The following is a 23537-nucleotide window of genomic DNA, read 5'->3' on the forward strand; positions in this document are numbered from 1 at the left end:
TAGCAGTGGCCATATTTGGAGCACAAACCTTATTTTAATAAAGTAAGCCAGATGTCTGAATAATGTATGTCTAGGAATAAGCCTTACTCCATGCCCTAAAACCTTGAATTTGCATCAGTCTCCCACAAAAATGCCCTCATTATGACCAACCTGAGAAATGGCCCATTATTTCTCCACCATTGCTGTTCTGACAACATCGGTACCAGTAATTTCCGGGCTAAGAAAAAGCCAGCCATTATGAATTGGAACTTGAGGGTGAAGTAAGAGCTGAGGAATAACATGGGAAATTTGGAATCACAGGCCTGACTCACTCTCCCCTCCCCCCACCCAATTCATTTTGTCACAGCATTTCTCCTGGGGATGCCGTCTGCTGAGTGAAAGTAAGTAGATCTACAATATTTGCTGTGGATCTCGCTTTTTACCTGCCGTATAGGAATAGAGTGGCCACTTGTATTGATGGCTAAAGTGTTAATAAAAGCAATCATTGGCAAAGCTAATAGGCCTCGCCTATTCAAGAGCTATTGGCTTTGCCAATGTATTTTAGCCATGTTGTACACCAGCTTGGCTGCTGTTCAACATGGCTAATAGTTTGCGGCATGTAGGAGAGTGGTGTGGAGTGTCACAGAGTGGCAAAGAGTGTGGTAGAGTGGAGCGTCATAGAGTGACATAGAGTGTCATAGAGAGTAGTAGAGTGTTGTGGAGTGGTGTAGAGTAGAGTCATGGATTAGAGTAGAGTGGAGTGATATAGAGTGACACAGAGTGGAGGGGTGTAAAGTGGAGGGGCGTAGACTGGAGGGGCACAGAGTGGAGTAGAGTGGAGTGGAGTAGAGTGGAGTAGGGGGCATAGAGTGTCATGGCAAAGAGTGGAGTAAAGCATCATAGAGTGGAGTGGCATAGAGTGGAGTGGCACAGAGTGTCGTAGAGTGGACGCGCATAGATTGGACTAGCATAGAGGGGAGTGCAGTGTGCAGAGAATCATAGAGTGGCGCAGAGTGGTGTGTCGTAGAGTACAGTGTGATAGAATGTCATGGATTGGAGGCTCATAGAGTGGAGGGTCGTACTGTGTTGTGGAGTGGAGTGGAGTAGAGTGTTGTAGAGTGGAGTGTTGTGAAGTAGAGTGATATAGAGTGACACAGAGTGTCACAGAGTGCTTTAGAACAGAGTAGAGTGTCATCGAGAGAAGGGGCACAGAGTGTTGTGGCATAGAGTGGAGTGCAGTAGAGTAGAGTGGAGTGTTGTGGAGTAAAGTGTCGTAGAGTGAAGTGAAATGGCAGAGAGTGACATAGACTGGAGTACAGTGACATAGGGTGGAGTAGAGTGTCATGGCGTCAAGTGAAGTAGAGAGGAGGGGTATCGAGCGGCATAGCACAAAATGGATTAAAGTGTTGCATAGTGGAGTTGTGTCGGAGAGTGAAGTGCCACAGAGTGAAGTGCCCAGAGTGTAGTAGTATGGAGTGGCATACCGCATAGTGGAGTAAACTGTCATAGAGTGGAGTGACATAGCATGGCGTGATGTAAAGAGGAGTGGCATAAAGTGGCATAAAGTGGCGTATAGTGGAGTGGAGTGGCACAGAGATGGCATAGAGTAGAGTAGAGTGGCTTAGAATAGATTGAACTGGCCTGGCGTTGAGTGGAGTGGAGTGATATACAAGAGTTACATCTTCCCAAGATGTCTGTTTTGAATGTTATACAAGAGTTATGGGGCTTAATTCGTGCAGTTCATTCTAGCTGAGCTACCTGGCTGTTTGGGGCTCCCAGAGGTACTTCACATATGCTGATATTTGAGGCAGTGCAGGAAATGCCCAGTGGGTACAATTTATTTGGCATCCAACAAACAAGAGAGGTGAGGGTTACGCAGCTACCTCACAATAAGCAGGGGTATCAATGTGACATTTAGAAATCGGGCGTGCAGACATTGATGCCTTGACCATAGGCATGTGCTAATAACCGTCTATTGAGAAATCCACCCCTGGATCCTGGTTGATGGTCTAGCAGCGTCTGAAGTGAATGTCTCATATGCACTATGTGACCATGTAGACCCTGCTCTCACATGATTTATCAGCAAGGGAAAGAGTAATATGAATTCTGCTTCTAAAAAGACTTTTTTCGTGATGTAGAGAGGTAGAGCGCTATTCTTGGACCAGGTTTCTGGTGTCAATCGTGGGCATGTTTCCTAGCTTCTCAGCAGCACTGATGGACCTCAGAACTACTTGGGGGCTTGGCGGAGTGGGACATTCGTGAGTGGCTGACTTTCAAAAATAGAGAGTGGGGCAGAACCTATATTCAAAGATTTGTATCTCTGGTTACTGATGCACAATTTTGTTGGTCTGATTAGGTAATTCAGAGAGGCGTCATAATTAGCTTGCAGATGCCCTCTTCAGCAGGGAGAGAGTTCAAGAAAGCGAGCAGGGAGCGGCGAGTGTCCGGTGAAGGTCTGCCTTCAGCAAATTGCAAAGCAGAAATCAATAGCGAAAGACAGCTCGGAGATGGGCTGCCATCGCCCTGCCCTGCTGGCTCAGCTCGCAGCTTCAACCCTGCCAGTGTGAGAAGGCAGCAGAATGACCCCACACACTTCTCTGCTTCCATTCGCTCCTCGGCTTCTGCCTCCTCAGCTCAACAGAGCCTAATCCCCCATTTCAGTGAGTAAACAGTCTTTACGCACGCCGGGGATTAGCCACGCACATATCTCTAATGTATTCAAATGCACTTCTCCAATAACCGTTTGTGGTCCAAATTGAGTAATTAGCAGCGACGAACCCGCTGGGACTGCTGTGGTGCTGACTTAAATGAAGCTGCACTGGCTGTCCCGACCTGAGGTTCGAGGCCGCGGTGTGGAAATGGAAGCCAAATTCCAGGGTCCATCGGTACAAACTAGCAGTGTTTTGGCCTTCAGAAGCAGGGCCTGGTCCCAACAGTGGGTGGGAAACAAGGAAGTGAGCTACGCAGACTAAAGAGCGGACTCCCCCGTTTGAGATAAGAACAGCAAAGAGGGATTTTGCATAATAGACACACTGTGAGGAAAAGTCATAACAGCTGACCAATGTGACGTATAGTGCAAAGCACTACCAAGAAAATTCCATAGGGATCCGCTGTCTTCTAAACACAGTGTGTTGGGAGCGTCTGCAATCGAAAACGAGCTCAGACGATCACACTGAGACTGAACAGCCAACAACCAAGCGGGGCGAAGTTTGAAGTCCACCTTGGTTTGAAGGGCAACTCCGCCCCAAATCATTGCTTTCAGACCAACATAAACCCAGGGACTCTTTATTTTTTGATACCTCTGTAGGCTTTTACAGAACGCCAAGGACAACCATCTTGGAAAGCTGGAGTTCTGCTCCGATATGACTATGGCCCCGGGGACGAGGAACTGCCTGCCTCGCGTAATTTCTCAGTTGAAATAATTGGCATAATATCTACACTACTACTAAAACAACACTCAACAGTCTCAAAGTCCTGCATTTCCGCCTCATGGTATGTAGGCATCTATATCAACGTTTATCGGATAAAAAAATAATAATAAAACTCAATTTCTCCCTAATTGTCAAGCTTTTCCCACCGGCCCCTGCCTTCCTGTACCCCACCTAATATTCTGTCCAGCACCTGATCTTGTTCTCACCTGTCACCTCATTTGCCCTTCCACGTTTTCCCTCTCCTTCTAAAGCTTAATTCTAGCCCCTAAAGCACTAGGGGCCAGATGTAGCAAAAAGCAAAATTGCGACTTGCAATTTACGAGTCCATCCGACTCGCAAATTGCAAGTCGCAATTTGCTATGCAGTACGGTGTCTCAGACACCGACTGCGACTCGCAATGGGGTCGCAATGACCCACCTCATGAATATTCATGAGGTGGGTTGCAAATTGCGGCCCCATTGCGAGTATAGGCACTCGCTAACATGGAGGCCTGCTGACGTCAGCAGACCTCCATGTTCGCGACCTGCTTTTAAATAAAGCAGTTTTTTTTTTTTGAAGTGTAGCCCGTTTTCCTGACAGGAAAACGAGCTGCACTGCAAAAAAACCGAAACCTTTTGTGGTCCAGTCACAAACTGGAAGGGGTCCCATGGGGACCCCTTCCAATTTGCGAGTGGGTTACCATCCACTTGAAGTGGATGGTAACTTCGATGCCATTTGCGAACGCGTACGCGGTCGCAAATGGTATTGCATCCCACAGTGACTCGCAAATAGGAAGGGAACACCCCTTCCTATTTGCGAGTCGCAAATGCATATTGCGAGTCGGTAACGACTCGCAATATGCATTTCTGCATGCCAAACCCACGTTTGCGACTCGCAAACGGCGAATTTCGCCGTTTGCGACTCGCAAACGGGTTGCTACATCTGGCCCTAGACCCAGTATAACTTCTGCATACTCTAAAACTACTTACCACAATTGACATTTTCTCCCTCCTATCTACTATAATCTAATGAAATCAGTCCTCATCCCCCTTGAGCACCCTGACAAACCTAACACCACTCCTTGCCCTCACTTCTACTGCCACACCTCCCACAAGCACAAAAACGTCCCACAGGCAACCTCTGGATCAGTCACCAGAGTGATCAACCGGAGAGTAGACAAGTAATTGAGAGGAGAATGCAACCTCCTATCCTATGCAGCCTCACCAGCAAGAAAAAATCATCACCATCAACATTGCTGTCTTGATGCAACAGCAATCATCCTCTGACTCTTGACACCTTCTCCCAAACTAAGAGTAATTAGGACCACTGTAACTAACACACCAATCAGAAAAATCAACAGAGCAACCACTAGCGAGGCCAGGTAATCCCTTGTAAACTAAGGCACTAAGGGCCAGATGTAGTAAGCCGGTTGCATGGTGCAAACTGCAAAAATCGCAGTTTGCGCCATGCAGCCTTCTGCGATGCACATTCACAATTTGCGAGTCGGTACCTACTCGCAAATTGTGAATGCGACTCTCAAATAGGAAGGGGTGTTCCCTTCCTATTTGCGACACGCATCGCAATGCAGAATTGCTTTGTGACCGCGAATACGGTCGCAAAGCAATTCGCAGTTACCACCAGTGTCACACTGATGGTAACTCATTCGCAAAATGGATTGTTTGTGAATGTTGCCCAAAAGGTTTTTTCAGAGCAGGCAGTGGTCCAATGGACCACTGCGTACTCTGAAAAAATGAAACCAAATGTTTTCATTATTTTTTTTATTTTGCAACTCGTTTTCCTTTAAGGAAAACGGGCTGCAAAATAAAAGAAAAAAACTGCTTTATTGAAAAAGCAGTCACAGACATGGAGGTGCGACCCACCTCATTAATATTTATGAGGTGGGTCTTTGCGACCCCCATAGCAAGTCACAGACGGTGTCTGAGACACCGTTCTGCATCAGGATTTACGATTCTGAAATTGAGAGTCGCACCGACTCGCAAATTTTGACCTTGCTACATCTGGCCCTAAATCTTTCACCTCCAAGCTCCAGCAACATACTCTCATCTATGGCTCGCTACTGGACAAGAGGAATAAACTATTACATATTTACCAACTCACCAACCAGCATGGTCAACAGGAGCACACAAAAATGACACACTGAGCTCTGGCCAGTCAGGGAAAGACGTCATCAACATAATATCTTTATCCATTTTAGACCTCAAGCCTAGATAAACCAACAATTTTACCTCTTGCCGTATCAGCCAGTGCAATCACTATAATCATCACCTGAGACATTAGTTGCAAAGTTGCCTTCAAAACCTCCCGGACAAGAGCAAGCATCATGATAAAGCAACCAACCTGTGAATATCCTTCCTACTGGTCGACCTAGGAACCATCTATGCTGCATCCTAATCAACACCAGATTTCAGTGCAAAAACATAAACATATTTGCAGTCTCATCTCAGGCATTTTTTCATTACCATAATTTGGTTACTAGAGTACGCTACTCATATCCCACTGGAGGCAAGCTGTCAGCGGTACCTTACTGTGTTCGGAAATGGACTGAACAGGTAAAGCAGCGGCAGCGTAGTGGTGTCATTAAAAACACTTCACTGACCCCCAGCAATGTAAAATAAGAAATAATTTTAGGGGTTCTTTTGATTTTGAATGCGGGTCCACGTACTTAACTAAAGTTAGCTTCATTTCTAGGGTGTTGCAGATTCAATTATTACCATCTTTGCATCGTTCAGATTGAGTAGATTTTTTTAATGAGTGAAATTTCAATTACATGTGCATAGTGTGTGTAATTTCTGGAAATTCATATTAAACGAAATTACTCAAATTAAGCCTTTACACCACATCATGTAATTATGCTTCATTTGTGGTACAATTCTAGTGCAGGAGTGCGGTAGCGATGCAAATGACTAGACCGTGAGGATCGTTTTGTCACAGCACTTTCATATTGGCACTATTTTTAGCACAAACGGTACCCTAATACTCAAAATGGACATGAGAATGCATTTTACGGTAACATTTAGCGTGAAATACAATTTTTACATTTTGCATATTTTTGTGTAATTTTGCATAATTTCCCCTGAATTTTGAGTAATAATGAGAAAGCAAATTATGGACATTTTGCACACATCTAGACTTTTATGATTATTAGCATTACAACATGGAATTCTATTTGTGCGTACTTCCGAGATCATGTTTACATAAACAATTCATCAATTACCAGTATTCTTTTTACAGGTAGGTCGACTACATTTAGACAATCTCTTATGAATTGGTTCACTTTTTAGGTCGAGCGTAAGCGTACGATCTCTTGTTTACTTTTGAGTATTATTCTTCTGTGGGATTCAGCTATTTCATTTGTTAGCTTCAGTGCCGTTTAAAAATCAAATCCTTGCTTGCTAGTGATTAGTCATGCCTCTTTGTCTCTCAGTCTTCTGTGTGGGAGCAGGGACCAACTACTGTCTAATTACGCTTTGTCCTGTTTATCTAGTCTGTAGGGGACTTTTTTTTAACTTTGTTTCCTGCTCCTATCCAGGGAAGCTTCAGTTTTCATTTGCAGAACATTCTTGCTCTGAGCTTAGCTGTAAATAAGGCAATAAACCAGGCTGTTATCTTGGCCACATTTGGTCTTTGTGGGCTCTTTGCACTCTCTTTCAGTCGCCTGGCTCCTGCCCTTCTTTGGCTTGGATTTTCTTTACCAACTCTACAAGAGCTCCGTAATCCTTAGAGATAGTCCTGACTTCTGCTACATACTGGGATCCCACTCGCAGCTCCATCAGTGCACCTCAGTTCACACACTCCAAGCCCTCAGACGTGCCAGTGCCAGGAACCCCACACACGCGTTCTGCCAGAGCACCTCAGTTCTTCCAGTCAGTACTCTCTGCTGCTCTAGTACTGGGACCTCGGGTGCAGCTCCATCAGTGCATCTCAGTTCACACACTCCAAGCTCTCAGCTGCGCCCGTGCCAGGAACACCACACACTCTGTCTGCCAGAGCACCTCAGTTCTTCCAGGCAGTAGTCTCTGCTGCTCCAGTACCTGAAGCTCAGGTGCAGCTCCATCAGTGCACCTCAGTTCACACACTCCAAGCCTACAGCCATGCCAGTGCCAGGAACCCCACACACACTGTCTGCCAGAGCACCTCAGTCCTTGCAGTCAGTACTCTCTGATGATCCAGAACTGGGACCTCAGGAGCACCTCCATCAGTGCACCTCAGTTCACACACTCCAAGCCTACAGCCATGCCAGTGCCAAGAACCCCACACACACTGTCTGCCAGAGCACCTCAGTCCTTGCAGTCAGTACTCTCTGCTGATCCAGAACTGGGACCTCAGGAGCACCTCCATCAGTGCACCTCAGTTCACACACTTCAAACTCAGCTGTGCCAGTGGCAGGTACCCCACACATGCTGTCTGCTACAGCACCCCAGTTCTTCCAGTCAGTACACTTTGCTTCTCCAGTACTGGGACCTCAGGTGCAACTCCATCAGTGCACCTCAGTTCACACACTCCAAGCCCCTCAGCTGTGCCAGAACCCCACACCCGCTGTCTGCCAGAGCACCTCAGTTCTTACAGTGAGTACACAATGCTGTTCCAGTACTGGGACCTCGGGTGCAGCTCCATCAGTGCACCTCAGTTCACACACTCCAAGCCCCTCAGTCGTGACCATACCATAATCCCTCACATGCTGTCTACCAGAGGACCTAAGTTCTTACAATCAGTACACTCTGCTGTTCCAGTACTGGAACCTCAGACTCAGCTCCATCAGTGCACCACAGTTCACACACTCCAAGCCCTCAGCCATGCCAGTGCCAGAAACCCCACACACGCTGTCTGCCAGGGCACCTTAGTTCTTCCAGTCAGTGCACTTTGTTGCTCCAGTACTGGGTACTCGGGCAAAGCTTCATCAGTGCACCTCAGTTCACACACTCCAAGCCTTCAGCCGTGCCCGTGCCAGAACCTGACACACGCTGTCTGCCAGAGCACCTCAGTTCTTACAGTTAGTACACTCTGCTGTTCCAGTACCGGGACCTCCGGTGCAGCTCCATCAGTGCACCTCGGTTCTACCCCGGCGAGGTCACTTCCTTTCCTATACTGGGATCCTGCACACATACAGTTCCATTACAGCAGCTCAATGTAATATATTCAGTCCCACTGCCAAACTAATACTGGTCCCAAAAGAACAAAATACAGCTCAGCCAGGGCACCTCAAGGCTAACATCCAATGCCCCTGTTGATAGGAACCACCACAGCTCAGCCAGAATCCATCAATTCTAACATTTAGTGCACATTTCTTCTTAGTACTAAGGCTCACATATGCCCTTCAGGACTCCTCACTTCTGTGGTTCAGAGGCAATGCCATTCCCATGCTGGGCCCCACTCGCAGCTTCCACAGGGCACCTCCAATCTAGCACAGGGCAACACTGACATGTCAATACTAGGTTCCACACATAGCTCCATTAACATACCTCACTTCTGACCTTGTGTATTATTCCAGTATTGCAGTTCAAATACAACACTTCCCAGTGCACCTCAACCCTAACCCTCAGCGCCCCATAATTCCAATACCAGGAATTACACGGCGCTCCATTTCTCATTCCTCACCCGCTGCCTTTCTGTTTTTCCAGCACTGGGCCGGGACACAGCTCTGTCTATACCCCCAATCCTAATCTGAAGCGCCCCCAATATTGCTGCATTGGGATTCACATACAACTCTGCTAATGCACCTCCTGCTGTTCTGCAGTGCCCCCTCCAGTTCCACACTCTACCTTTGGTTTGAGGACATAAGGGAGCCAATTAAATCTATTCATGTCTGCTATCTTTATTTGGGAGGGTCAGTTTAACCTATCTCACTCCATTCTTTCCTTTACTCTGTTCACTCTCAATGTTTTATTTCTCCCGCACTTTTCTCTTTCCAGCTCTTAAAATCCACATGTTAATAGTTTTGCTCTTTCTTGCCACCGTTTATTTCTACTCCTCTCCCTTTTTTTCCCTCTTAGACTTGCAACCTACTCTTTCAACCTTGCAAATGCTTGGTTATTTCTGTCCTTATTTTGTTCCTCTCTTTTTTCTTTATCAGGTGTTCATTCTTTCACTATTTATTTCTCTTCTCTTCATTCTTTCCTTGTCTTTTTTATTTGATCTTTCCTTTGACTCTGTATGACTCCTTTCACTTTTTTTTTAGATCTTTCTTCCTTCCTCTGGTGTTTTTCTTATCTTTATCTGTCACTTCACGTTTTTACTAGATTTACCTTTTTTTCCAGTCTGTATGTGAAAGCCACAAGTTACTTGTTGGGACCCAAAGTGTCAAAGTGGTTTTCCCATCCCGTGCCTCTGCGAAATCTGTCAGTACATACATGCCCTGGTTCTTTTACTGCTGATTTCTCTCACCAGCTCTCTTTTTTCTCTAATCCTAATTTTTCTCTTTCTTTTTTCACACTTCTTTCTTTCTTTTTTCCTCTTTATCTTTTGCTGGCTAGCTTCCTTCCCTTTTTCCTTTTGTCTCACACATTTGCTCCATTTCTTCTCTTAGTTGTGCTTTCATTTTCTCGTTCTTTCTTTCCCTTCTTTCTTTATTTCATTGCGAACCCTTCTCTTTCTTCCTTTTGGCCCATGGCACAGTCACTAGGCTACTTGTCCTTTCCAATTTTACTCCCAACTCCCTCTTTCCTTTCACCCTCACCCTCACCCTTTTGAGCATTACACTCTAATGCCAAGCCCTTATACCACAGGTTATGTCACATTCAGACCTGCTGGTTATTTGAACCCATGAAAACAGGTAAATCGCTGGGGGCTGGAGAAACTATCACACCAAAATACCCTTGTACTCTTAAAATGTCGTTTAGTATTTGGTGGAGTTTGCTACAAAAGGGTTTCCAATGCGATATATGTGTGTGCTTAACAAAAGACCACATTAAGACAAAAATAAACAAAGTGTAACAATAAAACATAATAGTCAAATTACAAAGCTAAAAATGTCCAAAAGTAATAAAAAGGTTTGTGGAAGTTAATATATATATATATATATATATATATATATATATATATATATACACTGCTCTCTACACTGGCGACCCTTGCAGGACAGCACGTGCTCAACGCAGGTCGCCCCTTACCACAGAGGTGCTTTAAGTACGCCACCTGAATCGCAACAACCTCTAGGTGGAATAGGGCTCTGGAAGAGGGATGCTAGCACATTGTGATGTCTCCTGAGATATATCTATCTGCTGCTGCTGCTTGTATGTTTCTCGAAACTCTTCTTTGGCATGCTAGTTTTCAAGTAGTATTAATGTTGGCTCTTTAGCAGAGATATGCAGGCTTTTGCGTTTGGAAGAATGTATCTATCTCCCACCCACTGGGCTGATTAACCCGTGATTGCCTACAGGACAACGGACAGCAAGTCAGGAAATAAGTTTGATTTTGATTCCAGAAGCCTGCCAATTGGCATTATGATACCATTAGCCACTTCTGGCTTTTCAGTCAATAGCATGTTGCATTTTGGGCCTTGTAGTTTTGGTTATTAACCATTTCATTATGGCAAAGTGCTGGGGATGAAAATGCCAGAATTGCCAGAAGGTGTTATATATGGCATGGAGTTACTTGTTAGCTAAGTTTTATGATTTGCAAAGTAGTCTAGTCCTTTCTAAAAACTGTTTATTTCACACATAAAACCAAAAGTCGACTCTGCTGACATATTTTGTGAGGATTAACTCTTTCTTTCACATCATGCATTAGTACAAGCATTGGCAACGCAATTAGTTTTGCCTTTCGTGTAGTGAAAAGCTTTGTAAAGGTACAGCAAGGACAGCAGCAGCGCAGCATCCCTTAATATAAAGCATAGGTAAAGGACAGGTGGCAGAAGCAAAAGGAACATCACATAGTTTTATCACACATACAATGCACGTACAACATCGGTAGTTTGCGCAGCAAAGAGAGAGAAGCTAAAGAACTTGGTACGCTCTCCATAAACAGCTATACACATATATGCAACACAAAACTCCTGGAAGGAATACCAAAGCCACTTCATCACTAAAAGAAACACAAAGCTGTCAGCCTTGTGATGTCACCAGAGGTCAATGTTGCATGATGTCACTTCTGCTACCTGAGTCACTTTGGTGAATTGACGCCATAGCCCCCATATATAGCAGAGGGTGTTTATTGCCACTCAGACCAGTGTTTGGCGCTATTGGACGGAGAGTGGCAGTAGATCCTAGATGAGGGGCATGGGCTATTTAAAGAGTTCCCCTGCAGAACAGAAAAATACCATCTCTCCATAGGAAAATCTAGAGAGATTACCATAGTTAGAATCCCAAGGTTTTCCCACCCTCTAGTGTGTGTTTATGTGGTATCTGTGTGAGGTATGTTACACATGTTATGTGAATAGCAGTAGGCCATGTGCTGCATCTGTAGTGACCCTGGGAGGAGGGCATGAATGTTGTCCAAAATGATGTCTCTTCTTATGATGTTACCTCTTTTGGTGTTTCTCTGTCCGTTCTTGGGGAAGTGATTTTCTGCTTTCTGTGGTCCTAGTGGATCCGTTCAAGAGTCACTGTAGATGTCGGGGTGAGCTATTGCAATGGACATCCATTTCCTATTAAATCAACACCTATTCTGAAGCAGGACCTGACCTCCTTTTCCATTCCCTTCACCTACTCCACCCAGTACACAGCGGATCTTTGTGTAGCAATGAGGGGATAGTTGGTGAGAGGCCCTGGCTTTTCTCACACCATCCCACATTCCACCCACCATTTTGTGTCAGTTACTTCCAGTGGCGTATATTTGGTGCCTTTGGCCCTAACACAAGGAAGAACAAGCATGTGCGATGCAATAGGTCTTGCATTTGTGAAAGTTAGAACTCTTGGCGTTGAAAATGACAATGTTTTTTACTTTTGTTTAGCTTTTGAGGCAAACAGGACATATTTTGTAATCACATGCAATAAAATGTATGGGATAATTTGGCGAGAAATACCACAGTAGTGTCCTAGTGAAGAAAAACAAGCAAGAACATTGTAACACACTAAACTTGAAACTCACCTGCTACCCCATAAGAGTATCCCATTCCCCACCGAAGAACCAACTAACCCGAAAGAAAACACCTACTGGGAATAATGAGCAATAACTTGCTGAAAACACTGCCAGATTTTAGCCGTATTCTGGCAGCAAATACCGTGAACAATATAGCTTTCCCCTAACCTGCAAACCTAAACTGACACCTAACATTAGCATTGCATCAATTAAAAGCACCACTAACATTGACCATCTTGAGGGTACACATACTGCTAGTGTACACTGCCATGACTAAAAAGCATCGGATGCTATCTTTGTCAGCCTGTCAAAGTAACCGACTAATAGAAAACATAACATCAGATACACAACATCCCTGCTTGGCATGTCCACTCCTATGCAAGGGCAGCGCTTAATCTAAATAACATCTGTTTATATTGCAATCAATGAGACTCTCACGATTGACACCGATAACCATGAACAGTATAAAGAATGGTATCACTACCAGCTTTAGAAAAGTGCACCCCTTACTATGAATACTTGAGCAGGCAGGCCGTAAGAGCACAGCGTTGTTACATACTTCCATCCAGGAGAGGAAGGCCTATTGCCAACTAAGAAATCATCGAGTGCTAATTCGGAAAGTAATAATAATGCACACTAACTGCCGACACTGCCATGAGCTAAGCAAACAAGCATTTGCAATGCAATGGGTCTCATGTTTGCTCGAGTTAGAGCTATTACCGTTGTAAATTCCTAACTGGACTTTTCTTGCCACACAAACTGAAAAAAAAAAAAAAACAGTTGATACAAGTAAGCCGATTTAAAGTGCCGCTTAGCACGAAGAAGAAACACAAAAGGAAAGAGAAGTTTGGTCGCAGTCAAAGTTATCGGCAAAAGTGCAATTATCCAAGTAACAGGATCGATAGCTAAGGTGTTACAAAACTGTCCCATGGTGGGACAAACGTAAAGTATTTACCAACAAAAACAAAGGATTTTTGAAAGGCAAGCCCACAAACGAGTGACAGTGATGGGCGTGCGGGGGGCATGATTAAAAGCCCAGATACATACAAACAGGTCAGAAAAGCAGCGCTTGCACGCTGCTATGGTCGACCTAAAAAGGACACATGGAAACTTCAACTCCAAATCAAACCAAAAGATATATAAAGTGAATTCACAGAATTTATTTTTGGCCCAATAATTTCTTTGGGAGCATTCTCAACTGCCCACTTATCCACAGTCCCACGAGCTTTTCTATCGCGAAAGGAGAAAGCAGGAAGCAGCAAGAAAACGGAAGCTGTAAGAAAGAATAGAGCACTGAGAAAAATAAAATGGGAAGAACTGAAAGGGAAGCCATGAAAGCGAAGGAAATAGGGCCATAGTTGGAACATGAAAGAAAAAGAGGCAGGGAGAAGAAAGGAACAATGAGGAATAATGTTGAGAGAAGGAGAAAAGGGGCAGGGGAGAACAAATGAAAGCTATTCAAGAAAGGCAGTGGGGGTAGGGAAGGGTGAGATACCAACCGGGACAGGTTAGAAAGACAGTTAAAGTGCACAAAGTCGGAAGAAAGGAAGAAAGGAAACACGAGGGAACAGAGTGGGTTGAAGTTTAGAGACAGGCTTAAAGTTAAGTGGTAGCAGTAAAAACGATTAAAAGGAAATGCAAGTGGCAGGAGAGAAAGACTGAGACACGTACAGCCAGGGGGCAGATGTACATAGCTGGGAGGAATGAAAAGAGAAAGTACTTGGAATGGAAGAAGATAAACCAGACTAAGAGGCAATGAGGGAGATTAGGAAGAAGAGTAAACCGGGATACAAAAAAGAAGATAATGTGAGAATGGACGAGTAAGTCTGCAAGTGATAAGAAACAGAATGCGAAGAAGAGGGGGTACAGTGATTAATTTGTGCTTGTTGTTTCTGGTGCTGAGCACCGGCACTTATTTTTGAGTGCCGGCGCTTATTCTTCCGCCTCAAGCATTTGCTACAAGCAAAAGACACATATGGGAAAGACGGAGGGAGAGAAAAACGAAAAAGTGTCAGAAAGGGAGAAAGCAGAAAGCTGCAGGAGTGAGCTGAAGGGACAGGGAGTGGCTTTGTATGGATTGAAGAGGCCCGAGTTGGCTTCAGAAATATGCAGCCTCAGTATTCTGTGTTCACACAATTAATTGCAGCAGCCGTGTGTTTAAAAGGAGGGCTTTGGGCACCGGCACCTTTTTATTTTCAAATTAAGCACTTCGGGGGTACGATGAGTGAATAAGGGTTAAGAACAATCTGGGTGCAGAGGTTGTAAAAATAAAAAAGACTTAGGGTAGGACTATAGCGTTAGTAAGGGGTGCAAGCAAAAAAAAAATCCAAAGACTGACAAGAAGAAAACAAACGACAGCCAGTAACTCAATAACATCTAAGAAAAAAGAAGAAAAAGAAATGCTACGTAACAAGGGGAAGAAAGAAAAGGAGGCACAGAGAAGAAAAAGGTTGTAGAGTATTTGGGAGGTTAGGAGCGGAATAAGATGATAAACAGAGAAGATGAGAGGCAAACAAAAGAAAAAAAAACTACCAGAGTGAAATAAAAGCAAAATGGTGGAAGAATCAGCGTAACATGGAAGGGAGAAATAACAAATGAAATGAGTGAGTGAGCGGAAGAATGTGCTCAAAATGTGGAGCATGGATAGAAAGAGGGAAGGGAGAGCAAGAGAGTGCGGTGAAAGAAGCCATTGCAGTCCTTTGGCCATGGCATGAAAGGAAAAGACAAAAGAAACAATGTGACATCGCTGGTAGTCATGCAAAAGTGCTCCAATACAGCTGATTGAGTTTGCGTAGTCTGAAACTTCAAAGTGCCATGGCCGCCACGCAGAACGAAGCGGTGAGACAAAAGGAAAAAGTAGTTCGCTCACACCAAAGTATATTGGCAATCGTGTAAGAATCCATGTAACAGAGTCAGTCTGCATGGTGTAACAAAACAGTCTTAAGGCGTGACAAACGTCAAGCATTTATCAATGGCATCAAGGGATTTTTGAAGGGCAAGCCCAGAAACTAATCAAAGTGATGGGCGTGAGATGGGTGTGGTTAAAGCCCACAGAATAGATTACAACATGCCGAGAAGAGCAGCGCTTGTGTGCTGCTATGCTCAATCTATACATAGCCACAACTGCATCCAAGTTTAGTAGTTTGAGCGCAGTGGGCCTCTTGCTTTCCTCAGCCTTGGTGACACTGTACTTGCTGCACTAACTATAGCTACACCCATGGCTCTTCTTCTTGCCCTTCAAATGCTCAGGGAGAGGGGGGAAACCTAAGAAGACCACAAAAAGACAGGGAGTTGAACTCTGTCCTGCACTGATGACAATTTGAAATTAAAACTAAATCTGCCTTTTGATTTTCCTTTGTTTTCCACCAGTTCACCAAATGGACGAGAGACACTCTCAAATTGACCTAGTCCTTTGTACTTAATTGGCCTTAAGGGATGAGCTCAGTGGCCCAAACCCAGGGAGACATTTCAGGGGTATGCCTATGCATCTTACTTTAACTAATGGAGTCCAGGCTGAGCTTTCAGGGCTGCCCTGACCATTTATGCCATCAGGAATGTCCACATGGGCTTGAGCCATAGAAAGCTGTATCTTTTAAGTCACAGGGCGCTGCTGACACCCCTGCTACTTTTTACAGCTCTCAGATGTTAATCTAAAGAAAGAGGGACAAGGAGGTGAAAGTAAGAGACATGAGAAGGGCAGGAGAGAAGAGAGACAGAGAATGGATGAACAGAAAAATGGAGAGAGAGAGAGAGAGAGAGAGAGAGAGAGAGAAAGAGAGATGGGAGGAAGGGAGCAGAGCTGGATTCAGCATGTTTATGATCACCACTCCGGCCCAACTAGATCTGGATGGAAGCCCTGCTCTTGTGACCATTAGAAAGAACAAGCTAAGGGGAAGAAAAGAGTCCTGAAAAGGAAAGACTAGAAGCAAGAACAAGAGAGAGAACTAAAACAAGCAAGGCTTTCTTAGCAAAGTAAGCAGACCAAGAATCTCAACGACAGTGCTGATCATCTGGTCTGACCTGGTCTAAGAATATCTGGGCACCAAAAATATTCCATCAGTCCGCAAGGGTGGCCGCTCCAACTGCAAGTCTTAATGATAACCCAACAGTTTTGAAGCATGAACCGGTGATATTTGATATTCCATGGTGCAGGTCCAACTTCATTATCTGTTGCCACTTTGAATTAACACTGACTTTGTGCCCAGTTGAGCTTGTCCTCTATGAACTGTGACTAGCTCCATGGACTTCTGGATCCAAGGTAGCCCATTACTTAGATACAAAGGCCCAGATTCTGGACGCAGCGCAGTGCAGCTTCCAAAAAGCTGCACTGTGACAAGGAGAGAGCAGGAAAGTACCATATTGATATAGAAATGACACTCTCCTCCCCTCTCCCTGGTGCCGGTGCTGATTTAAGCACTATAGTGCTAGGGTGTGTGTGTGAATCTAGCATAGGTTTTGTACAGGAAGGACCCCCTTCTTGTACATAATAGTGTGCCTAGACAAGTGCAACTACTTTTCCCACTTTATATATGTGCTGTACAGTGCAGCACACATTGCAAAGTCGGAAAACCAGGGAGAAAGTAAAACATTTTTCTGTTTTGCTCCTGCTTTTAAAAGTTTTTGGTGTTAAACCCTTTCTTCTGATCTTTCAGAATAGGGTTTAGTGTCAACAAGCATGGGTGGCAGCACGGGTGCGTCCATGTACCACCAATTTAATGCCTCCTTGATGCAAAGTACTGAGTTACTTTGCCACACAAACCAACGCAAATACATATTTGTGTTGGTTTGTGAATGCCAAAAAAGGTTTAGCATAGGTTAAGTGTTAAAAAAGCAAAGCTAAACCGACTCTAAACCCTTGAGAATCTGGGCCCATGACTCTTGACTTTGACAACTGGCCATCTGTAACCCTTGACACATTATCCTTATTTTGGATGGGATTTGCTGTTCATTGTGGGTGGTGGGATTTTGAGTGGCTTCATTATTGCAACTGAAAAGCTACTTAGGCTTAAACCCTTGATATGTCTTTCCTTTGAACCAGGCCCAATATAAAAAATAGGGCAAAAAGCATACATTCTATGGCAAGCGAGATACATTATAGCATTCTGTGTGGCACTTTAGCCCCATTAACTGTAATTTGTAAACATAACCCATAGCAAAATACCTTAGAACCAAGAGTTCCTAAAGTTTGTAGAGGACATCCGAACCTTCACTGAAAGACAACATAAACCATACGGCCTCATATTATTTGTACTACAGCAAGTTAGCGCATGAATGTATGTTAGTATTTAGCGCCATATCTATGCCCTGAAGGTACCAGGACATTCCGATTGTTTCATTGTATGGTACCGTGGTTGCGTTCATATGCACTTCATATCTCTGAGTAGCCACTGAAGCATACTGACAGATGTGCAGTGCGTTACACCAAAGAGGGTGTTTGGCTGGTAAAGTGTTGACTTGTACTATGGTCTTTGTGGGTAGTGTTTTAGTGTTGTGCATAATGGCCAAAGTGGTGTCCTATCCTCACATGGGCCTCTCTATTTATATGTGTGATGGAGCAAAAAAGAGTGAGGGCTAGAACCCTTGAGCTTCATATCATTTAATAATTATGTCTGGTCGGAGGGTTTCAGTTATAAATATGGCCTGAGCAGGATGAGATTTGGAGTTGTGCATGATGATTAGAGAGAGGATTGATCATCTGATATTGTTTTGATCATGTCGTCAGTGGTTTCCACAGTGGTTGCATTGTATGTGATTCTGAAAAGGATTCAAATACTGGCTGCTTTTCAGAGGAGGAAGAGGAGGCGGAGACAGGAGAGGATTTTCAGAGTCCAGCTGACCATTTTCCAACATGCTGAGGCTGAGATTTGTAACACATAAAGGCTAAGTAGCACTGTAATATTAGAGATTATTACACTTTTGATGCCAGATCTAGGAAGTAATACCCTGCGCCGCAATTCTAATCCCACACATGTTCAGGTGTTGTGTTCATTACACCATTTGGCCTCTGGCAGTTACCAGGGTGTGATTATTGTTGCTGGTGGGGTTTCTCAAAATGCCCTTTTGCATTTTTTTCCACAGATATCTAGATGTCAAGCTGCTCTATATCAACTGCTATATATACTTACCCAGAAATGCACAGGAAATTCAGTTCACTAAATAAGAATTTTATAAGCTTCCTAAATGTCCCCATATCATAGGGTGTATAGATGGGACACTTGCTCCTACTTGTCCTCCATTTAATCTAGAATATTTGATTAGCACCAGGAACAAAAAACCACAGTCGCTCAACATTCAGGTGGTGTGTGACGCAAACAATTTGACTCCTTCATGTTTAGGCACAGTGGAAAGGATAGATGGCTAGAAAGGGGGAGGGTTCATGATGTGTATTTGTTAGGTAATGGTATTAAATATAATGACACATATGTTTGTGCATGTCAATGCTAAATGAAAGAAAGCTCACAATTCTTTTTTTGTTCTAGGTGAAGGTGTGTATACCCTTCGTCCATGGATTTTGACACCATACCTACACCCATCCCCCACAACCCAAAATGAACGGCAAGAACACACAGCACATCATAGCAGCAGGGGTGTGATTGACAGAACATGTGCCTTGCTGAAACCTTGTTTCTGGTGCCTACATAAAAGTGGTGGTGCCTTACAATATGCTCCAGAAAATGCATGCAAAATAGCGGCAACGTGTGCCATTGTACAAAACATTGCAACCAGGAGAGGCCTACATGTCACTGTGTCAGACTCGGATCTGGAGGATGAAGATCATGAGATGCCTGTACAGAAGCCAACAGAGAAGACTAGAGCAGTGGAGGGGAGATGGTGACGGGGCCACGTAGACAAAAAATTTAGGATAAGCCATATGTGAAAGTACAAATAAAATAACATTTACAATGCTTGATTGATGCTTCAAAGTAAAGCAAATACTGGAATGTTTAATAAATTATTTTTATCAAATTGTTAATTTTAGCATATAAATGGAAAGTAATAACCACATCCAATGTTGGGTAAATCACCAAAAACATAAATATAAAGTACTATTGGTACTTTCCATACTGTGACATTTACAGCTTTTTGCTGTTGCGTCCCGAATGGGTTGTGGTCACATGTTGTGCAGCAAGAGTACGGCTGCTGCTGCCTCGTAGAGAGGGTGCATCTGTAGCAGAAATGTTGCTGACACTGGAGATTTCTTCACTATCCTGATGTTCAGCAGCTACTCCACTAGCTGTTTGGGCAGTTTGTAGTTCCTCGATTGCAGATGTGATCTACCCTTATCCCTTTGAGACATCTCCACTAAAATAGCCCATTTCCACATGGAGATTGACTATCCCCCAGATAAGGTTGAAGTGGCATGTGCCAGCATGCCAATGGAATGGGTTAACACATCCACCTGTCTTGCAATGCTGACCTCTCTACACCTTTGATTGGCATTATTCTATACCAGTTGTAGACATAATGTCTCAAGTGCATTGGTGAGGCTGTCCATTTTATTGTCCATCTTTTATTGCTTTTCCACCAATTGATAGGCCACAGTATTAAAGCCAAATTAATTGTATTGCTGCATGTTTTGGAGTTTTGTCCACTATTTTCAGCTTCATTTTTTAAGATGCTTAATTTGCAGCATGGAACCATCAAGCCCACCAAACAACTGGGCATTTGTAGATGTATTGTCTACCAAAAGATGCTTGGTTGCCATGAGACACTTCATGGCGCCGAGGTGTGAAAATGCACTGTGACACGGTGGTATTGTGGCCTCGCAAGGGCTGAAGGATTTGACTATGAGTGTGTTAGACCTCATGCAATGAAGGTGGCTTTGGGGAGTATGAAGCACTGCTACAGTGGCCATGTGGTGTAATTGGCTGACTGTTTATTTGAATGGGATCCTCCTCCCCCATGTGTGAGTCACCCTGTCCCTCCACATTTGAATCATCTTTGTCTTCCTCGGTTTGATCTGTTTAAAGAATACATTTAAATGTAATTTCTGTATGAAGGAAAAGCACTTCTTACCAATTTTTATCATTTGTTAAATACTTTTCTAAGACTGACTTTAGTGAGTGAATTATTGACTATGTATGTCCCATGATGTGCTATGATGGTTGTGTAAACTACCCTCCCTAAAAACTCTATTAGTCTAAATCATTAAGCATGTGGAAGGCAGTTTTAGGATAACAGATATGTAAATAAAAAATACGTACACTTACTTTGAGATGTTGCAGGTGCAGATGTAGCAATCCTTAAACCCACAACTGCCTCTGGCTCCAAGGTAGTCTCCTCCATGGACTCCGGTGTGGTGGGTGAGGGTAGCAGTAGAGGGGCCACCTCTTGTTGCCTGGGACTCACTCAGGAGGGTCACAACCATTTCCTTTATGCATAGACTGAGGTTGTACCACCTCTGCCATTTTTCATCAATGGAGCACAGCTTTACTTCAACAGCATTTATTTTTTGCTGCATCTCCTGGAAAAGCATCTAAACAGAGGCCATGGTTGTTGCAGCACTCCCCTGTTAATATCTCAAGTTCTTTTACTGAAAACGTGAGTTTTCTTTTTCAGCCCCTGGCTACTCTGCTTCTTAGCTTATCATTTCTGGTGTGGAAGGCTGTGGCTTGCTGTTCCAATTCACAAATTACACTCCTCTCTGACAGCTTTTGATAAGCACTTCCTGGTTTTGAGGTCATTACCCAGAAACAGGAAGGGCTCCTATGTATTGTGTTCAAAATTTGAAGCAGGGTTCGCTATTTTGGTAATCGTAAAATGAGAGTATCCAAATAAAGAAGAGGCTATATTGTGGGTTGCAAAATATGACCAAAGCTTGTAAGTACATTCTGTTTTGTGATTACCTAATTGCAAGGTGCAAAAAAAAAGCTATCAGAAAATTGCCAAATCAAAACTTTTGCACGTCTAGTCCTTCCTTCCTTCTTAAATCCTAAGTGATTTCATGTTCCTTAGGTTAACTGCTCTGCTGTCCTATGTATAAAATAACGACTTTGTTTAAAAAAATATAAACCCACAACTGTTCCAAGAATTCCCTGGCTCTGTTTTCCAACAAGACCGAAACAAATCACACTGCGCCCACACAAGTACCAAATAAATATATAGCTCAATAATACATACTTTAGTTCTAGGACTAGGGGATTTTATGGCAAGGTTAATCGTGAATAAATCCCTGTTTTTGGGCTTTGCACATACTGCATAATGTTTTAATGTATTTTTCGCCCGCACCCACAGGAGACAGGTTCGAGACGAAAATTCTCTTAGAACTGTGAAAATGTGTGCGTCACTTCTGCATGCACTTTTAAACAACATTCACCTCACGTTTTTAGAGTGTAAATTTAGGACTGCCACTTGTATACTGTCACCAAATGTACCCTTAGTTGTTACACTATGGAACAATGAGAACTGAATGATTTCCCAACCCTGACCAAAATTTGTGATCCTCGACAGACTGCTTTATCTTCTATGGCCTAATTTATTGATTTTTTAATTTATAATTGGGAGTACTTATAGCTAGGCAATTTTCTAGCTATACACTGTGCAATCAACTGGACATACCCCATGCTAACACCACGAGGACGGTTAATTTAAAGTTTGTGATTAAAAGTCGAAATTTCCCTAATAATTTGCCTCTGATTCCCATCCTACACTGTTATAGGAAAGGTTACCACTCCAGCTGTCTGTAGCAAGCAGATTGCAACCAATGCTTTAAAATATACGAGGAGTGGCCTGTGTACGTGCCATTTCCTCATTGAATGTCTTTTTTCCATGTTTCGATTCCATGCTCCTGACTCAATAGCTTCCCTCCTATTCTTGTGTTTGTCCCGCTATTGGATCATTTAGGTCTCAGCATGGTTTTTGATTGGTTTAGTGTTACCTTCCACTGCTGATGTTAAGGAACTATGGGCCATATGTACAAACAATTTTTCCCATAGACACAGAATGGGGAAAAACCTTTGCTACATCTGGCCCTATTTTTCTTCTTGCATTCTCCCTTTCTTTTCTGTGTTTCTCTGTCCATCTACTGCCTCCCCAGTCATCCTCCATATCTGCAGAGGGTCCGCAAGGGGAGAGCTATTGTTATATTGATCCAAGATTGTGATCTCTTTACGTCTAGAAGCAATGCTATGGTCATCTTAAAAGTATATAAAATAATATTCTGAGATTACTGTTGGACCTGGCCCTTTTTACAGGGTCATCCCCAAACTTGTTGTCTTCTTCCTCTTAATTTTCTCCCCCTTTTTGATGATGTTAGGACTCAGCACTTTACCACAGCTATTCAGTGCTAAAGTGCATGTGCTTTCCCTTCTAAACTTGGGGTGAATGGCTTACACCAATTTAATTTACCTGTGAGTCCCCTTTACAGTGGTATCCCTATACCCAGAGCCTGTAAATTAAAAGCTACTAGTGGGCCTGCAGCATAACTTGCGCCACCCACAGAAGTAGCCTTTCAAACCTGCCTCCGGCCTGCAACTGCAGAGCCTGCATGCGCAGTTTTCTGCCACAGGGACCTGGCATCTAAATTGGCTTGCTAGGCCTGGAACTCCCCTTTTACTTCATATAAGTTACCCATAAGGTAGGCCCTAGCTAGCCCTCTGGGCAGGGTGCTGTGCATGTAAAAGGAAGGACGTATGTGTTTATGTACTACATGTCCTAGTAGTGACAAACAGCCTATTTGGTTTCTCACTACTGTGAGTGCTGCCTCACTCACAGGACTGGTTTGGAAATGCCCTAACATATGTCTAAGTGGTATTATCTGCTCTATGAGGGCTGGCATGGGCATGTTTGGTATAGTGGAATGGCAGTGAGAAATGCTGCTTACTGGTGTAGGTGGATTTTTTGTTACCATTATAGAAATCATTACACATGGAGAGAGGAAGAGGGAGGAGGGGGGATAAATATGGAGGAACACTCCGTACTTAGCTCCCTATAATTCAAAATACACACGAAAGTACGGGGTTCTCTAAAAGAGGACGTCGCGGATATTAGCGTAGCCCTGGGTTGTATGTATTCCTATTTGGAAGGGTAAAGTCAGTGGAATGTCAGTTGGAAATTGCCGAGTGCATATACGAAGAGGAACAACGGGGGTGGGAAGAAAGGGATTTCCTTTTA

The 23537-nt window shown here is 43.7% G+C and overlaps 1 long non-coding RNA gene across 1 annotated transcript in view; it reads left to right on the forward strand.

Annotated features, from left to right (window-relative positions):
• The window catches only part of LOC138292419 (uncharacterized), a 96773-nt gene extending 77443 nt beyond the window's left edge, over positions 1-19330 (forward strand). Inside the window, exon 2 of the long non-coding RNA XR_011202679.1 lies at positions 18905-19330. This is a non-coding gene — a long non-coding RNA (uncharacterized lncRNA). The remainder of the gene's footprint in view (positions 1-18904) is intronic.
• The last annotated feature ends 4207 nt before the right edge of the window (positions 19331-23537 follow it).

Source organism: Pleurodeles waltl, chromosome 4_2 (assembly GCF_031143425.1).
Source record: "Pleurodeles waltl isolate 20211129_DDA chromosome 4_2, aPleWal1.hap1.20221129, whole genome shotgun sequence".
Classification (NCBI taxonomy): Eukaryota; Metazoa; Chordata; class Amphibia; order Caudata; family Salamandridae; genus Pleurodeles; species Pleurodeles waltl.